Below are 11,138 nucleotides of genomic sequence, written 5' to 3'. Positions count from 1 at the left end.
CTTCAACTTACATGATTATAAAGGCTTGGAAATATTAAGAGAAAAGGATTGTTGTATTCACTCAAACATCTGGAAAAGAGGTTAACATTTCCAGACAATGATACTGTGGTAATAATCCATAGATCTTTTTTTGTTTGTTTATTTAAACTTACTTATTTCCCAATGAAGCAGCAGCTCCTTTGTAAGACCTGAAACCAAGTACATTTCTTACGATATTTCAGCAGTTGTGAAAGAAAAATATGTTAAGAATGAACGAGGATGTTTAGCCTGTTATTTTAACTTAAACAAAAAATTCTATGTGCATTTTCCAGTAATGGAGGAGAAGATCATCTCTTAACTGTTTATTTGAATTCTGTTTTCAGTATTTTGTGAATCTTTGTTTCACTGCTTGCATTGATGTTATTTTAGGGACTGTAGTTTAGGCAAAGCAGGTTGTGGAGAAGATATTTCACCCCGATCGGCCTGACCCTGTGGATATAGAGCACATGTCTGCAGACCTGACGGATTTGCTGAAAACCGGATTCAGCATGTTCATGAAGGTAAGCCCTGAAGCTACTATTTGCACTCAACTACTTTCAGGCTTCTCAGTGTTTTCTCTAGGGATATCGGCAACTCATTGTCAGCCGTAAAAACATATATTTTAGTTTCCATAGTAGCATATGTCTGTAACAGAATTTTAAATCTGCTGAATCTCATTTAATCAAGTTTCAGGTCTAGTGCTGTGCTTGTGATTTTATATTATTTTTATAGTTCGTATTGTTATTTAATTCAGTGTTGTAATTTTTTCCTCATGGACCTCATTAGTCTACTTTATAAGAAGAAATCTAAGCACAGTTCATACTAGACAGGTATACAGTAATAAAGTCACTTATTGGTTTCCACGGGCACATGCAGCCCTCACTGCCATTTTATTATTACCACTGACAAAAAAAAAAAAACATAAATATAATTTAAAGCTACTTACTTTTTAAATACTGTATTTTTTGCCTAAATTCTGCAATCAATCAACTCTGCTTGACCTTGATACGTGCATGACCACTATCTTCCACTTATCTATATATTTTTTTCTAAGCCACAGAATAGATTAGATGCCTTGTTTTACAACCTGTGAATTAGTATGTATAATAAAGAACTCTACAAAGAAATTTGTATGGGGCAAAGCAGCTTTCTTGCTTGCAATCACCTCCGCAAAGCGGGTGAGTGAGATGCATGTATTCTCAATTGCGAAAGCCTGCTTAATTTTTACAGAGGCCAGGACAAAGGTTACACTCTGTACCAATCCTGCCTTTTAGCTGAAGATGATCTTAGCATTCCATGTAGAATTGGAGGCTTTCCATCCACCTCCTTTCCAGTCTGACAGACAGTAACAGCTCCATACACTCTGCCAGTGCGGGCCCTGGCGTACTCTGATGACAGAACGAAAAGTTGGAGGCAGTCTGAGGAATGTTTTGTTTGCTATGACCCATGGTCAAGCCCTGTCTAAGCAGTGGCTGTCCAAATGGATACCAGACACAGTCAGGACGGCCTGTAAGCAGGCCAACTTGGCCCCTCCAGAAGAGCTTATTACCAATTCCACAAGGGAAGTTGGCAACTTCATGGGCTTTGTTCCAGGGTGCATCTTTCAAGGACCTATGCAATGCAGCAGTGTGGGCTACTCTCCATACCTTCACTAGGTTCTACCAGCTGATTGACGTGAATCCTCAAAACCCAGGCTTTGGAATTAATGTTAAGGGCGGCTTCCCAGTTGACCCTTACAACACAGACATAGAGGTGTTTCTCCCTCAGTTCTTTTGCCCCAGTTGCTGTTACTGGGGTTCCATATGGTAACACGCAAGGCAGCCTCTCGGCTTAGCCTTGTAGCATTCCAGTTGTTTTGTAATATTGCCCTTGCAATGGTTGGTACACTCACCCATACAGTAATGTTTCCATTTTGTACTTGAAATGGAATGTTAGGATATTATCATAGCTCTGGTTCCCTGAAATAGAAATGTAACCATTAACCCTCAAGGTTGCTGCATCCATGATTGCAGCATGCTTGAAGGAAAAATGTCGCTGAGATCTGTGAGCGCAGTCCTCTTGTACAGCTTTGTGTCCATAGAGGTTTGGCATCCTGTGGTTGCTGTACAGAGAATAATGTACTACATTCAGCAGTAATTATAGTATTTGAAGGTGTTTTGGTCAAAAAGAGTTATTTCTAAAATGTCTTGTTTATATTCTATCCCAGAGAAAGAGCCTTTTGTATACAAGCTGCTTGTTTGCTCTTTTGACTGTAGGATGTTTAGAAATGAGAGATCAGGCAGGCAAGTAAAGTACGCATTTTACTAGTAATGCAATGTGGCACCTTTGTTTGCTAAAAACCATAGTACAAAGCATAGGCATGTGTGATCACAGAGACTTACCCGTAATGAGCGTCAAATCACTAAACCCGCCTAAGATGTATGGGCTTTTGTTGTGTAACACCGTCAGAGAAGTTATCTCATATAGTCAGGGAATTTCCACATTGTTGTACTTTTTGTTCAGAGAACTGGTGTAAATCATACCTGCCCCGGGCTTGTTTATTAAAAACACTGTTGCAACGATCTGGATCACAGTGTGAATTTATTTTAGGCATTGAAATAATCTGTCCTGTAGGTTTCACAAAGAAGTTTGTTTTAATTTGAGTGTAATGTTGTTAAAGTTGGGTACACAAGAGACAGAGTTAAATATACAGCACCCTGCTTCGAAGAGGCTGCATACAGAATCTAGACTTCTCATGTTCCTACATGTGCTCTGAATGGAGATCCAGCTGCAAGGCTGTATCAAGAACAGTACATTAACAAAGAGCACATGGCTCACAGACAATAGGCTTTATATTAATTATTAAAAAAAATAGTATAAAGAGATTTATCCTTAATGTGTTAAATAGATCTTAAGTAGATCTTAAATATTAAATAGATCTCTTTACACTATAAAGACAAATGTTAAGTAAATCAGTCCAGTCAATCAGGAAACAAATGTAGGGTTAAAATAAGGTGGCAGTATTTAGATCTACTCATTTTAATTTTGGTAGACGTCAGTGACATACACCATCACGTTATGGCTACAGAACATGTCTGGAGACAGACAGGTTGTCCGAAATATCAGGATGCCAGTTTTAAAAATAATAATAATTGCACACCCAGGTGATGTATGCGAATGAGAAGTTAGGTGCAGTATAAGCTTTTTGATAAAAAATATATAGTTTTTGTATAGCTTATATGCACATACCTTCCTGAAAAAGAACTATAACCACCAACAATGTAATGTGTTGTCACAGCTCATGATATTTTTCTTTTGGTTGAGAATAAAAGGATCCTCTCATGTTAGCACACGTTTCCTTTGCAGCGCACAAGAAAGTATAGAAAGCACAAGAACGTCAGCAAGCTCCGGTTACTTTTCTCATTTTTTAAACTATTGTGTGAATGACAAATGGCACAGCAAGACAGCACCACACAGTTACATTAAAATAGAAGTAATTGTTAAATGGCTGAAAAATCACCTATGCTTTTATTTGTCACTGTATTGCCTCAGTTTGCAAATACCTGCACAATTAATTCAAATACAGTACATACAATAACATGTCAAATCTGTTTCTCATACAGAATACCTTACCATACAACAAGCTTCCTTTAAAATGAAATAAACAAATACAGCAATATAAAAAAAAATCCTGCCTGTCACACAGTACTACTTGGTTTATCTGGAGGCATGCGTTGTTTATTGTAATGTTGCAGCCCTCATAATAATAATAATAATAATAATCATAATAATAAAAATAATAATACATATTTTAAATGTGAAATACTGTTCTGTTTTATTTCTTGCTGCAACAATATGTAGATTTTGTTTAAGAGCTGGCTGGTATTTTAACAATTCAAACATGTGATTGTAGGTCTTTCTGTTATTACAATAATGTTACTGGAACATAAAAAAACATATGAATCAATAGGCTATGCAACATGCCTGATAATTCGGGATGACCAGGCTTCTGGTTAGGAACAAGGCTGTTACCGTTGGAGTAGTTATTTTACAAGTGTTTTATCGTGTCTAATACAAATATTAAACATGTCTAAAAATGATAGGCCATTGAGTTCATTCATTCCAGGTGACACTGCTGCACATGATGCCAGGCAGACCATATTCTGTCAACCTGCTTAGATACTGTCTGTAGCTTAGCTTGGGGGAACTCTTGAGTGAGAATGATAGGTGCATCTGTTGATTGTTATCATGGTGCACCTGCTCCTACTAGACTGGAAAGAATAAAATGCTAATTCTGGGACAAGAACCAAAAACATAAACATACCACCAAACTCTGGGCTAGATCGCAGTTATGAAGCAGTTCATAATGACAAAAAAAGTACTGAAGGTTATTTCAATTGATCTGGGAAGATAGGAGACAAAAGATCAAGATCCAGTTGATATTTCATTTTGATGGAGTTTTACTGTTTGAAGTAAGTTTCATTATTTGTTTTAAGAAGCTACTTCCAGGAATGACATGTTATTTGTCAAATCACTACACACTTTACATTTAAGATGAATTCGCCAGTACTTCCTGAAACCATTTTTAGAGTAATAAATTATTTCCTCCCAAGAGGTTTAAAAGTGACAAATAAATCTATTCCCCTAAAATCATTGTTTGCAAATTAAAATACATAACAATTATCAAGATTTTGTTCGGTGTTGTGAAATTATTTTTGGAACGGAAGCGCTTTTAGGTAAGATAGGATGGCATGTCATTCAACCACAGGGATTAGATTTGTAACCACTTAAAAAAAAAAAAGACTTCAAACAGATAAAGTCCTGACCCCGCAGGATCATCGTAACTGATGACGCAAATGCTGCTTTGGGATCAAAAGGACATTAATAAGTGATGGGAATCACTTTTGGTTCATGACTGGCAATTATTTTTGTTAAGCAGGGTTTGTACACTTAGTATATAAGTGTTTATTGGCAGTGCATCAGAAGCATCATCACTGGCTTCATTTGTAGCACATTTCAAAGCATGCAATATTGGATCTTGGACTGTTGATATCTTTTTTTTAATTAATTAAAAAGCAGTTTTAAAATTATTCAAATAAAAACAGCTGCATTATATATATATTATCTATATATATATATAATATATATAATATATATATATATATATATATATATATATATATATATATTTATTAGTGGTGCAATCGGCACCCTAATTTTGTATTCGATTAATGTATAGCTATTTATCAATGATAATCGATGCATTGATGTTTTATTTTTCAAAATAAACAATCGTTAGTTTTTTTTTTTTTTTACAGATCTAATAATTAAAAACACCGTTGTGCATAATAGTTATTAAAAGGGCACGACTTGCATTCAAACTAGAACACTTCCAATTAGAAAAAAAGAAATAAAAAGGACTTACATTTAACAACTGAAAAGAATATGCGTGCTTCCACATCAGATTAACCTTGTAGTAATAATAATAAATATTATTGTATTTTGACAGAAGTTATTTCTGAGCTATTGTTGTTCAATATTGTTTACATTTTATGTCCAAAAGCAAAGCATTTGAATTAATCTCACAAACCCTGACTAAGGTAACTTAACTGTATTAGTTAAGATGCAGAGGATTTAAACAGAATTGTGGTGAAATGTACAAAAATGTCTACACACAAAAACCCCAGAAGAATGTGCCTGTGACCATAGGGATTTCATTGTGGAAGACAGCAAAGGAAAGAAGGTACAACTTAAGTGTGCAAGTACTGTCGAGTTACTACTATACATAATTTGACAGAAAAAAAAAAAAAGCTCAAGTATTTTGGAAAGTAACCGAAAACATAAAACTCGAAATAACTAAAAATAAGCACCGAAAAATACAATTAATAAAACCCAAAAAACAGAAGCCCTACATATAATCCAAGCACAACATGCTTTGAAATAAAAGGTAATTGGTAGATTTAATAGATTAAAAAAAAGTGTTGCCTTAATTTTTAAATAGAAAAAACTTGAATACTTGGCCTACTTTTTTTTAATGCAAACCAGCAAGCAGGGTACTAAAAACTGGGTACTAATTCAATGCATCGATTCACCAAAATATAATTGAAAATATAATAATAAAATAAACAATACAGGTAATGAGCTATATTGTAATTTTCCAACATGTGGAATATATTGTACTTTATTAATGATTCAAGGGAATCAACCAAAATGACACATTTCTCAAATTATAAATTAATTTCCAAAAAAATTAAATGTCACAATTATTGGCACCCTTGTTTTCAGTACTTTGTGCACCCTCCCCTTGCAAGGATAATGGCACTGAGCCTTTTTCTATAATTTTTTATGAGATTGGAGAACACATTGGAAGGGATCTTAGACCATTCCTCCATACTTAATCTTTCCAGATCCTTGGTATCCTTCGGTCTGCGCTTATGGGTTGCCCTCTTCAATTCAAACCACAGGTTTGCAATGGGACTCAAGTCCAGAGACTGAGATGGCCATTGCAAAATGTTGATTTTGTGGTCAATTAACCATTTTTTTGTGGATTTTGATGTGTGCTTGGGGTCATTGTCTTGCTGGAAGATCCACTTGCAGCCAAGTTTCAGCCTCCTGCTAGAGGCAACAAGGTTTTTAGCTAAAATGTACTGGTACTTGGTAGAGTTCATGATGCCATTGACCTTATCAAAGGCCCCAGGACCAGCGGAAGTAAAACAGCCTCATAACATCAAAGAAACACCACCACATTTTATAGTAGGTATGAGGTTTTCTGCATACACATCCTTCTTTCGATGCCAAACCCACCGCTGGTGTGCATGGCCAAAGAGCTCTATTTTCATCTCATCTGACCATAGCACCCGGTTCCGATCCAAGTGCCAATGCCGTTTAGCAAACTCCAGGCAGTTACATTTGTTGGTTGCTCTCAATAAAGGCTTTTTTCTGGCAATCCTTCCAAATAGGCTATTGGCATGGAGGTGGTGTCTAATTGTAGATTTGGAGACTTGGTGACCCCAAGATGCAACCAAGTTCTGTAATTCTCCAACTGTGGCCCTTGTTTGCCTCCTGAACCATCTTCCTCACTGTGTGTGGGGGCAAGATGCACTTGCGTCCTCTACCAGGCAGATTTATCACCGTTCCACTGGTTTTGAACTTCTTAATTATGTTCCTAATAGTGGTAAGTGGTATATTTAGGTTTTTAGATATTTTTTTGTACCCATTGTCTGATTTATGAAGGTCAACAACCATTTGTCTCTTTTCATTCGTGAGTTCTTTGCCTTTCCCCATGGTGATTGATGACAAATGGATTTTACATGCGTGTTATCTCATTTTTATACCCAGTGAAACAAGAAGCCATGGAAGGCCACAATACAGTTCCTTAAGACTGAGATGTACCTAAAGTAGAATGTTAATGGAGATTTAATTTTGTTTGATATTATTTATAAGAATCTTTAGGGGTGCCAATAATTTTGACATCTCTTCTCTGAGCAATTGTATTAGTATAAAAGAATATAGTTTCCCCATATTTTTGAGCATAAAATATAGCTCATTACCTGTGTTATTTAATTTATACAGCCTTTTTTGCTCATCTTTATCAAGGGTGCAATTAATTTTGGAGGTGACTCTATATACCCTTTCCTGTCACTAAACAGCTTCCATCCACACACACAGACATACAGATACACATTTGGCAGATGTGCCATATCTTTGAAAGATCATAGTTTGCACTACACAAGTTGAGTATACACACAAACACCCACTCCACCCTACCCCCCCCCCCCCCACACACACACACACACACACCCACCACACCCACACACACACACCCACACCCACACACACACCCACCCACACACACCACACACACACACCCACACACACACACACACACACACACACACACACACACCCACACCCACACACACACACACACACACACACACACACACACACACACACACACACACACACACACACTCCACACACACATACACACCCACACCACACACACACACACCACACACACACACACACCACACACACACACACACACACAACCCCCCCACATACCAACCCACCCCTCCCCACACACCCACTCACCTACCCCCCACACACACACACACACACACTCACACACACACACACACAACACACCCACCCACCCCCCCCCCACACACACACACACACCCACCCCCCCCCCCCCACACACACACACACACACCACCCACACACACACACACACACACGGCATACACCCACACAACCCCCCCACATACCCACACACACCCACTCACCTACCCCCCCAACACACACACACACACTCCCCACACACACATCCACACACACATAGAAACATGCACTTACACTTATGATGTTCATACACATGACACCAGAGCCCCACATAAAGAAGAGAGATTTTGCTCACAGCTGGATGTTTGACCTCAAACTGGAAATCATATGGCCAGCATGTTATAGCTGTGGACATGAGCCATGATTGCCTAGCCGTAAGTGCCAGCCCAGACACAGACTCATTGTGTGAGCCTGGTTAATGAATGTTCAATTCAAGAGCTGCAGTCCTGCCCAGCTGTAACATTAGATAGAGAAACAACAGTGCTGGAAACATGATGTGATGTTCAAAGGAAAGGCCTAATTAAGCAGATTCTGGAGAAAGAAACAGATAATGTTGCTAGCACAAAACCTTGAAAGCTATTCACACATCCAGAAAGATTTAAAGCATTGCATTTTTCTAAACTTAAAATTACTAGGAATCATTTAAATCATTTGATAATAATGTGCACACTAAAGTCTAGCTTGAATAAATGTTTGTATTAATCTGAACCTGCATGTATTGTAGGTCCTTCATATTTTAAGTTTGAAATTGATGAGTTATTCAGGCTCCACAACAATGTATAATAATATATTTGAGATACAATAAATCAAAGAAGAATGTCTTTTTTTTTCCTAGTCACACAAATATCAGAATTTTCTGACAAAGCGGTGTTACCAACATTTCAGTCCTACAAAGGAAGCTTGTCTTTCCAAAGTTTCCAGTCTGCTCTAGAATCTGTGGCAGTTTTGCTCTGTCAGAAAGTACCTGGGCGGCCCAGGCATTCACATGTCATGAGCTGATCCTTCCATTCAAATGATTGTAACAAGTTTCAGGGATGATATGAACTCAGCCACTTCGAATGTCTAACCTGTTCCATTCAATTTATTTGTACCCTGTTTATTTAAAGCTGGTTTATTGAGGATAGAGGAAATGTCCCATAAACTAGTTTTCATGAGGGTCCTTTTAAAAGGCCAAATCATCTAGTCTTCCAAAAACCTGAAAAAAGCATATACTGTGGAACAAATTCAGATCACCCAAGCTTGAGCAGAGTTACTTACAATGTGGTCTTTTCTTCAGCATGGGACCACCAGACGTGGCACATTTAAAAAAAAAAAAAAAAAAAAGGGAAGTCTCGTATCGTCATTGTTTTCTGTTGGCAATCGTTACAACCTAACAGAAGCTGACAGGAACTGCATTTTATCTTCAATTTGTTAAGTTTCCTGCTGTTTGTCTCTTATTGTCTCTCGTGACAGGTGAGCCGTCCCTACCCAAGTGACCACCCCCTTCTCTTCCTGTTTGATGGGGGGAGTTACACCTTCAGAAGTTCGTTTGATTAAAGATGTTGTGTCATCACACAAGTCTGCCGTTCAGGTACTGTAATATAAATGTATACTTAGTAGTGCAATAGGAAATCAGTTATATTTTCATCGAAATTATATTTGATTTTTTTTTAAGTATGCACCCAGTTTAGACACTACCATGATCTCCTAGCAACCACAGCAAAGTGGATGCCTCTCGCACATTGGATGAGACAGAGAGTTTACAGAGCTGTGCCGTATAGAGCATCCATATCAGGAAAAAAGTAACTTTTGGTGAAGCCCAACCAATATTTTAAGAAAGAGAAGTTTAAAGGAATAAATACAGTGTTTACTAGAAGTGCTCAGGCCCATCCCTGTGTATTTATATTTTATTTAATCAGTCACAGACATTTATTTACATGAAAAAGAACATTTGAACACACAAGCTATAGATATCCCTGCCCTTATTAAACCTTCATTCTTTACTTTTTTTATTGGACACTACTCCTCAGACAGCAAGAGTAAATCAAAGACAGATGGTCGTCAGACATTAAAACAGAATATGTCTGAGGACAACGGTGATAGGAAATCTCAAGAATCAAGAAAGAAGGAAGTGCAATTAAAAAAACAAAAACAAACATGTAGTTGATGTTTAAAAATGTGTTTTTGTGGCTAATTGTGTCTTTGAGCCTGTGCTATATGACTTTGATTAAGAAGTAATAAAATTAATCGAAATGAAATTTAATGACAAAGTTTATTTTAGTATTTCTTAATTCAGTGTTTGATAGTTATGGGTGATAGATGTGTTGGTGTGTTTTGTTTGTAAAACTATAAATGATCCTTTACAGCTTTGGGCAATGTGTTTTATTTCTCATAAAGTTTCTGTTAATCTTACAGCCCCACAAAATAGACATTACAAATGTATTAATTGTTACTTAACATAATTTTCTTTCGGAAAATAATAATTGGTTTTACACCTAAGTAGCACAGAGGCCTTCCTTTATTTATGTAGTCGTTGGCTAATTAATAAGCACAGCTTTTTCTAATTTATTCCATTTCTCCAGATGAAACAGACTCATTTCCATCCTGCTTTGTGGAACACCCTTCAAAAAAATAAGAAGGGTTGTATGTGTGTACTGTTTTCTCTTTACATCTGAATGGGGGCCAGTAATTGTGGAAAAAAAATGCAAAGTGGGGCAAGCAGTGGTGAAAGACGGCATTGTGCAGCTGTTTAGTTTGATCAGGCACAAGAGTTAAGTTACAATTTATTATTGCTTTAATAGTTCAGGGCTATTCACTTCATATGAGCATAAACACTGGCAACTAGATCAAAGATTTCCTGTGCAAGAAAGGGTAACAGTAAATAGAAAGAACAAGGTAAAACTATTTCTGATTCATGTCTGAATAAATAGAAAAGGGTTTTACAGTATATTTGAAATGTAGTTTATTTTATGTCGTTGTATAAAAAGTTATTTCATGCTTTCAACTTTTGGGAAGACGAATTATATTTAAATGAA

The 11,138-nt window shown here is 37.0% G+C and overlaps 1 long non-coding RNA gene across 1 annotated transcript; it reads left to right on the top strand.

The window, feature by feature from the left end:
• Positions 1-314: 314 nt before the first annotated feature.
• On the top strand, positions 315-10,439 carry LOC121297079. Its single transcript, XR_005947128.1, has 3 exons — positions 315-539; positions 9,577-9,694; positions 10,134-10,439. It is a non-coding gene; the product is annotated as an uncharacterized LOC121297079 (long non-coding RNA).
• The last annotated feature ends 699 nt before the right edge of the window (positions 10,440-11,138 follow it).

Source organism: Polyodon spathula, chromosome 1 (assembly GCF_017654505.1).
Source record: "Polyodon spathula isolate WHYD16114869_AA chromosome 1, ASM1765450v1, whole genome shotgun sequence".
NCBI lineage: Eukaryota > Metazoa > Chordata > Actinopteri > Acipenseriformes > Polyodontidae > Polyodon > Polyodon spathula.
The sequence above is the reverse complement of the archived record's forward strand: the minus strand, read 5'-3'. Positions and strand labels throughout refer to the sequence as shown.